The sequence below is a fragment of the Calidris pugnax genome, unplaced genomic scaffold (assembly GCF_001431845.1).
Source record: "Calidris pugnax isolate Ruff unplaced genomic scaffold, ASM143184v1 scaffold103, whole genome shotgun sequence".
NCBI classification, from domain to species: domain Eukaryota; kingdom Metazoa; phylum Chordata; class Aves; order Charadriiformes; family Scolopacidae; genus Calidris; species Calidris pugnax.
The window spans coordinates 1,532,629-1,540,919 of NW_015090990.1; the positions used below are offsets into that span (position 1 = coordinate 1,532,629).

Here is an 8,291-nt window from a genome sequence, read left to right on the forward strand (position 1 = left end):
ACCACTCAGCTGCCTGAAAATTCAAAATTAATGAGCTGAGCATTCAAATTCCCCAAAAGGAATTACCTGCATTTTTAAACTAGACTATTTTTCCCCCTCAAGTTTTTGCTCTTTTCCCCCACACACACAATGGCTGAGGAAGCAGGAACGGAAATAAAGTTGGTCTTTCTGCACTCAGACTTCTGGAGCTGGTAGGATCAAAATACTTACTATAATTTACAGGAATGGGTAACATTACCTACAACAGTACTAGGGAGCTAAAGGACCAGCATTTCTGTTAAGGAAAAAGATGCAGAAATCTACGTTTTCTTCAAAAGTCAGTCTTTATACCTATTCACTGTACATTCATGTCTCACTGGCACCATTTCAAATAAATCCAATGGGAGATAATTGCTTATTCACTCTGTAAATAACCAACTCAGAGCTGAGTTTGAAGGTAGTGTCATGCATTATTGTTTCTGGCCTGATAAAATATGCAATCAAGCCAAGTAGCATGAAGTAAAAAAATAAAAATAAAAATAAATGTAAACACTTTCAGTTGTGTTTTCAAACACAGTAGTTTCTGTTTGATTGAAGTCCCCTTACCGTCCCTGCTGGCAAACAAGCATTGCAATTCTGTCAAACACAGTTTCAAAGCAGAGTGTTAGCAATTGCCCAGTGAAAAATGTTTGTACTTCAGCTGTATCAGCCTCTAATCTCCCTCTTGAAAAGGTAACTTTGAAAAGAACTGAGAAACTAGCGAGGCTCTTAATGCAAGTTTAACAAAAAGTTCTAAACCTACTTGAAATACACAAACCAAACATCATCAGTGATCAATTACCAAAAAAAACAACCATTTCAGAACAGGTTATCAGCTTTCTTGATCTGCATGTCAAATCCTTTCAGAGAGGACAGTACTTCAGACTTTGATACAAGTGTATCATCAAGAGATTTAATGCCACTGGTGGTTTTCACACAGGGATTAGCTGTGGTTAAATTCTACTTTCCTCCTTACTGGTAAACTTGCGCTTTCCAGGCTGCCTGGCAGCCTATATTAAGAAAAAACTGCCACCCAGACTTCTCCTTTCTTCTAAAGAAAGTGACAAAAAGAAAGGCAACACTGTCTGGCTTTTGTGACTCTCCTAACTGCACCCCTCTGGAAATGCTGGCTTTCAAAAACTTTAACCTGCCAGCCCAGTTCTGAGCAAAGTTTACTCCAGCACAGCTTTAAGTAGTAGAACAATCTGTGTTATACATATATATTTGCAGAAGTCTGAGCAAACACAGCACCTATTTCTCAATTCATAAAGCTGATTCATGGTGATTCTGTGAGTCCTCTGACTAGGTCTGTGTAATGCCCCAAGCTCTGGCTTTCACGTCTTCCTCAAAATATAACCAGCGTCCAAACCCTTCCTGAATGCAAGGAGGATTAAACAACTGTCCAGTCTATTCAAGCCCCTATTTACTGGGGCTGTTCCTTCAGACCACAGAACTACAAATCTAAAGGGAGGAACTTTCTGAGTAACAGCTAAGAAACAAAACTATGTAAGCAAGCTGGCATAACAAACGTGTAACCTAAAACAAACAAAAAAAGATTCATTAATCCTATTTTCTGCTAATAATTAGCTATTTCCAATTTTTCTCTAGGAATGAGGGATGGGACCTTCCCTGCAGTATTTGCCAGCTTTGTGAAGATCAAGAAGATTCGGAGGCTAGGCAAAGCCAGGACATGCTGCAAGGGAAACCTGAACTGTCTGAGGTCCATCACTCATTTGCACGCACCTGCTGAAAAAACACCTGCTAAATTTATTCACCCTTGTACCACTGCCAACAGTTCGGGTGATTCTGCAGGCGTTCCTCGCTCCTGTTCTGACAGTATTAAATAGCCAACTAATACCTTATCTAAAACTGATTTTAACTAGCAAGACAATGTAAATTACTTTCTTTTCTCTTCCAACAGCTTCCTGTGAGAGATGCCCCCTTTTAGCTCAGCAGTATGACTGTCAGAATGGTACAGGTTTGCTGGCACTTATGCATTCAATATTGCAGGTGTTGGAAAAAAAAAAAATACACAGTCCCTCAAGAGAAGGCTTGAACACAGGCTGACGTCAAAAGGGACCTTGATGCTCTATTCCACCTGCCAGCAGCTCTCAGAGGAAGCTTTATTCATATTTCGTATTTGTTCCTGTCTTACTGCTCTGGGGTGGAGAATGCACAGTCTCCTGGGTCAACATTAATAGAATCTTATCCCACAGCAGAGGGAACTGGTCTGGAGACCCTGGCTTTGCCAGCCCGCTTCAGGAGCCCTGCACGCTGAGCTGTGGCAAGTTGAAGAAAACAGGGCTCCCAAGCCTGCTCTGCTTGGGCGAATTGAGCCTGTCTTCATGCTAATGTCAAGTTGCCATTACAGCACTTCTGGGAAGAGTCTGATCCCTGCATGTACAGGTAGACAGCCAGGACTGTAAGATGATCCTTGCAAAGTTGCAGAACTCACACAGTGGGCAGCTCAGGTATCTGGTCACCATCACAACAGCGGCAAAAAATAGCCACTTTAATACCTGTCAACCTGGGACACCCTCTCGTCACTCCAAAATTTCTAAAACCAGAGCTTTTTGTCCCAAGCAATAGGGTCTTGTGCCTCTGTCCAAAGACTCAGGAACAAAAGAAAACTGGCATTATTCCCAAAGACCCCAGTCTGGGCAGATGCTGAACACCTCAAGCTGCAGACAGCTTTCCTGAATGGCTTGGCTAGACCATGTCATTTGCTAGTCATGTGCCAAGAGCATTTGTGATGTTGCAAAAAACACATTTGTGCCTGGAAACACAAAACCTTGCTTAACAATCAGCATGCATGATGGAGGGAGAGGACAGACAGGTTTGATGGCACCCTTGCCCCTGAGACAAGAGTTCTGTGACGCTAACTCTATCCTGCCTCAGGCCTCACCAAAAGCCTTCATCAAAAAGAGATCTTACAGATCCTACTTTATGGACCTGACCTCACAAGAACTGCGCTGAAGGGGACTGGCTGTAAGACTCAAAATTACAGGGAAGATACAGTGACCAGGAACAGGTCTGGGCACCTTTCAATCAGAAAAATCATCCAGTTGTGAGATTCTGCTTCTCAAAAGAAATCTGTTACCAACACCCAGACCGAGGGGCACCTTCAGCAGGGCACTGTAAGTGCCCTGCCAATCAAACCATTCCATGGGCAAGGAAACATGTGGAGCTTGGTTTCCTATTTCGCCTCCTCCCTGTCCCACGCAGATTATCTGATACCCAGTAATACAGTCTGAGCTCATACTGGAATCATCTGTCTGTACATTAGGGACATTAACTCACATCTCCCTCCTCTATCCAGTGCCTGTTTTCCAGCAACCTTAGGCACAAAGTACCTTTGAGACTCTACCTGCCACCTTCTTGAGAGAGCAAGCTAACAGAAATAAAGCAAGAAGCCCTTTCCTTGTCTTCTAGGGAGTTCTCAAAGGAAAAAGAAAAGGAAGTTTCATGCCAGATCAGCAAGAGAACAACTCGTAAAGCTCTTCAGGCAGTTTGTATTTCACTGGCACAAGACAAATTGCATAGGGTAGGACAGTCAGGTGGCAAAGCCAAGCAAAAACCATAGAAGCTTTGAAGATACAGAAGGATCCCAAACAAAAAAAACAATAAGGAACTTCCCTCCTCCTGAGCAGGTAGATGTGATACTTTCTTCTCAACAAGAGAGCTTTCTGCATCCACCATTTTTTATATAAAAGCCTCCCTCCTCATCTGCAGATCAGGCAGCCTCCCCCCTCATCTTCAGATGAATCCTGAAGACAGCTGTGTTTAAATTTGATTTAGGGTTCTTGGGTGCTGCTTGTTGGTATAGACTCCCACTTGCTTCAACAGGGCTGAGATTTCCTTCCAGGTGTTCTCACCTGCCATGCTCCACCTATTGGACCATGTCTTATCGAGGGGAAAAAAAAGATCTTATCAGGGCAAACGCAAAATGCAAGCCATGCCTTCTGCAAACCTTGTTCCACCCAAATCACAGCCTCCTCATGTCCACTAAGGGATTACAAGGGGAAAGAAACAAAGCTTTGTGTTCTGGGAAAGGAAAAGATCCTTTCTGGACACAGCCTGTGCTGCTACAATCATTACATGAGACAAACTAATTTGAAAAAGCATTGGAACATCAGGTCACAATGGCCTGCCAAAAGCAGTCCTCCAACTTCCTTTTTAGGGTCAGCGTCCTTGGTTATTTCTCCTTGTTGGGCTGCAAATTCTTTAGCCAAGCCTTTGGTTTACAGGCCGGATATAAATCTTTTTTTGCTCTGTAGCAGTCCAGGAATGAGCATCAGCAAGCCTGGCTACCAACAGCTATGGTCACGCTAGCCCTGTGAGCCCAGAAACACAGCCCAGCCTCCTCAGACTGTGCAGCCAGAGGAGAACAGTTTTACTCAGAGAAACTCTGCAAACATAGATGTGGGTAAACATTGGCGAGATAAACAAAGTAAGCCAAGAACAGAAAGCAGAAATGACGTCTTATGGCAACACAGCAAGTCAGTGGCAGAGTCTATGACCTGAATGATACCCTCTAATGCAAAGCAGTCTGGATGTCCAAACCAAACTTTGACAGGTCCTGGAACAAAGCCTTCCTCTTGGTTTGTTGGTGCCTCACAGTAAAAGCATGAAAAAAATATGAGAGCCTGTTCATGTCACAGTACGCAGACTTGCCCAGCTGTATAATTAAAAGAGAGCAAGAGACCACCACTCCCACAGGACAGGAACTCCTCATGCTCGGTTGAAGTCCAGAAAGGGAAAAATAGGTTCCTCCCTTTCTACTCTCTGCACAAAAAAGCTCCTGAAGAAAAACCTCTCTTTCCAATGTCAACTTTACAATTCATCTCCTCAGACATGCCCATTAATCTGTATGTAATTTAAATCCTCAGTTGGCACTCACACAGCCAATACCCTCTTCCCACTCTGAACCTCTGTCTAACCTGCTGGAGGAAAGCAGAGAGCTTGATTCTATGACAGGGACCCTCGCTGCCAGTCAAGCATCAAAACCTCAATCCACTTGCTCCCTAAACTCAGCCCCCTCCCGGACCCTCGCAGAGGAGTTACGTTCACACCAGGACTGCATCAAGCTGCTGAGACACTGTTTTAATTTGTTCAAAGCAGAAATGTTTGTGCATGTGCAGACTGACATCCAGAAACAGGACAGTCTTTGAGCAAAAAAAGAGCTGTAGAATTTGGGGAGATTTTTAAAAAATTCAGAAGTGTACGATAAAAACTGAGCACACAGCAGAAACATAAAATTTAACTGAGATTACAGACAAAAAAAAAACTTCAAATCCTTACTGGCAAAGTTTAAAAGAGCTTGCAAACACGAGGCTCTCTCCAAGACACCATGACATTGGAGGCATTACAATTTTACTCAATTTTAAGAAGTCTAGAATTATGTAAAGTTCAGATCTCAACATCTTGGTCTGAAAATCCTTCAGCTAACTACAGAATGAACAAAGCGTGTCTTCCAGCCTAAATCTAATTGTTGCAAAGGATAACATCCAAGTTAGCAACAGTTGCGTGGGTCCTCTCTGCTAGGTGGGTTCCTCTGGACAGAGGTATCAACTTATTTGATATATTTCATTAGACAATGGGCAAATTATTGCCAAGTATTGTACTCCAAGCTACCTTTGAGTAGAGAGAGGGGTTAGGTTAGGGTTCACAGCCCATTTGCAAACAGCACAGTCAACCATTCTGCCCCATATTTCCTGTGGAATCAAGAAAGTGCCTTCCAAAAATAGCCAATAGTTTTGCTGAAAGGCTCAAAACAAACAGTACTTCTGAAGGAATATCTTACATACTTTACATAATAGCCATCTCAGAAGGGGAAAAAAGGATGTGTACAGTGTTTCAGTGCGAATTCTGCACTGAACAAAAAGACATCATTCTTTGCTTAACACAAGGCTTAAATTCACCATGAAGGAAATTGCTGAAGTTAAAGCCTCAGGGCTCAAGTTGGGAGAGAGATACCATTCTGAAGGGAAGAATTTTTACCCTAGATTCAAAAGAGGATATGTAAAAGGAACACTGTCAGCTTGTTTAAGCCTCAAATTCTACTCGCCTCAAAAAGGAAAGTTCAACACCACTCAGCATCCCTTCACCAAAATCTGATACATTTTTGAGTGCTTGGTCTGATGTCTACCCAGATCTACCTCCACACACTTCTGATTACTTTTTTTTTTAATAATATTTCTTAAACACCTGGTCCTTATCTTCAGGCACGTGGTTTACCCTTCCTGCTACACATAGTATCACGTAACAGTTTAAAACAAAATACCACAAGCCTAGCACCAGTACAGGGCCATAACCACTGCTGCCTTCCTCTTCGCTTCGTATTCGGCTCTATCTTTTCCTCACAAGCTGAAAGTTCACATTCGCACACTGGCCTCAGTGAAGAAATCTGTCCCTTAGAGACAAGGGTAAAACACCTAACACTCCACAAAAGAGGAACTGCTAGAGATGAAGCTTTCGCAGTATGAAGAGACCTGTCAGACAATGAAGCAAGCAATGCCCTTTTTTCCTTTTTTGAGAGTCCAGAGAGCAAAGTTGTTCCACCTGCTTTTAGGATAACAACAGCTGAAGGGCCTAGAATTTGTGTAAACTTATTAAGCAAGTGCTTTGGGTTTTGTTTTCCTCTTCTACTTAGAGTGAAATGGAGCTGTGCTTTTTCCTGTGTAAAGAGACAAACAACTGATTTCAGATCTTGTAAATTACCTGCAACACACAGCTAATCTCTCAATTGTTGTTGTTCCCACATCCCCAACCACCATCAGGGAATAAGTACGGAAGTGAATTGGATCACCAGTTGAGAGGAATTTGTGGAAAATTCTCTCCCTAGGAAAAGAACCTGTGTGTGTTCAGATAAGAAGTCTGGGAAGGGCCTGGCAGGCCACACTTGGCTCCAAGCTTCACCAGTAAACACAATAACTTCATCAGCGGTCCAGGAGCTCAGCCTTCACCACCTACCTTAATATTAACTATTAATATGGTTGCCATCTGGTGGCTAACACGGAATGAATTTAGCATCTACAATAAGTTGGGGGTAGAGCAGATACCAGGAGACAGATTCCCTGCCCTGTGTCCTCCTGGAACCGCAGTGGGAGGATGTGGCCATGCTCACTCTCATGAACAGAGTGAAGCCAGGACTTTCTTACTGCAGCCAGTTCCATACCGGATCTGCTATTTTTCCCAAGCAGCCAAGAAAATTCAAAGCATGCTTCTAGTCCCAGTAAATGAGCTTAAACCAGTGGAAGCAGCATGTGCAACATTAGGCCCAACAGGTTTGGGTTGCCATTCTGACCCAGCAGCATTTTGTAACAGTGTCAGCGGTTGGTACAAGGCTCAGGCCAGCACCGCATCCAATCCCAAACCTCCCAGATTAAATCTCTGCTAAAGATAACTCCCAGGGAAGAAGAGCAGCAGTGGGCAGATCACCCTCCCTCCCTCTCTCGAAGATGCACCAGTCCTTATTCAGTCAATGTCATCCCACAGCAAATCACTGAAAACCAAGATGAGCATGCCTGAGATAAAAGCAGCTGATCAATGTCCCTGCGTAAAACGCCCGATAATCCCTACACAGAGCAGGCGTCTGGCATCAGCTGCAGCATGCCAGAGAGATGAACACGAAAAGTATCCATTGCATATTCCTGGCACCTTTGGCTGGCACGGGGGTGGGCGGAGAGCCGCGAAAGGGCTCCCGGGATTCAAAAAACAGCCCTCCCTCCGCAAGGCATCGGCACCATCTCCAAAGACAGTACGGTTTTTTGCCTCACCACCATTCCACAATCTGGAGCTCAAGGTCAGGAGAGCCAGCAGCGACTATCAAGCTGTGCTGGTAGAAGATAAGGAAGCAAGTGCCCACCTCCCCTTCCTCACCGTCTTTGAGGTTGCGTATCTAGCGCTATCGCCAAACACCGTACCGCCCTGCAAACCGCCGCATAGAGCGCAACCTGAGCGCCCTGGCGGAGAGAGGGTCTCCTCCTGCTGAAACAATAAGCACCTACACGCTTAAAACAAAACGTGCGGCGCTCTCTCCTCCCTCCCTCCCTCCCCTCTCCCAGCTGAACCCGATGCCATGTTCCTGCTTATCCTGAGCGGGTGGAAAAACCCTGAGGAGCTCACAGCGGCGGCGTTTTGCCTTCTGGGGATGCGAAGGGGCCCTAAATCCGCAGGCAGAGAAGGGGGCTGCCACCACCACCACCATCATCATCATCACCACCACCACCACCACCAGATTGGGTGATGGTGCTTTGGGAAGGGGTGTCATC

The 8,291-nt window shown here is 44.6% G+C and overlaps 1 protein-coding gene across 7 annotated transcripts in view; it reads right to left on the minus strand.

The window, feature by feature from the left end:
• Positions 1-8,291, minus strand: part of BIN1 (bridging integrator 1) — a 95,179-nt gene that overhangs the window by 86,708 nt on the left and 180 nt on the right. The window lies entirely within an intron of this gene.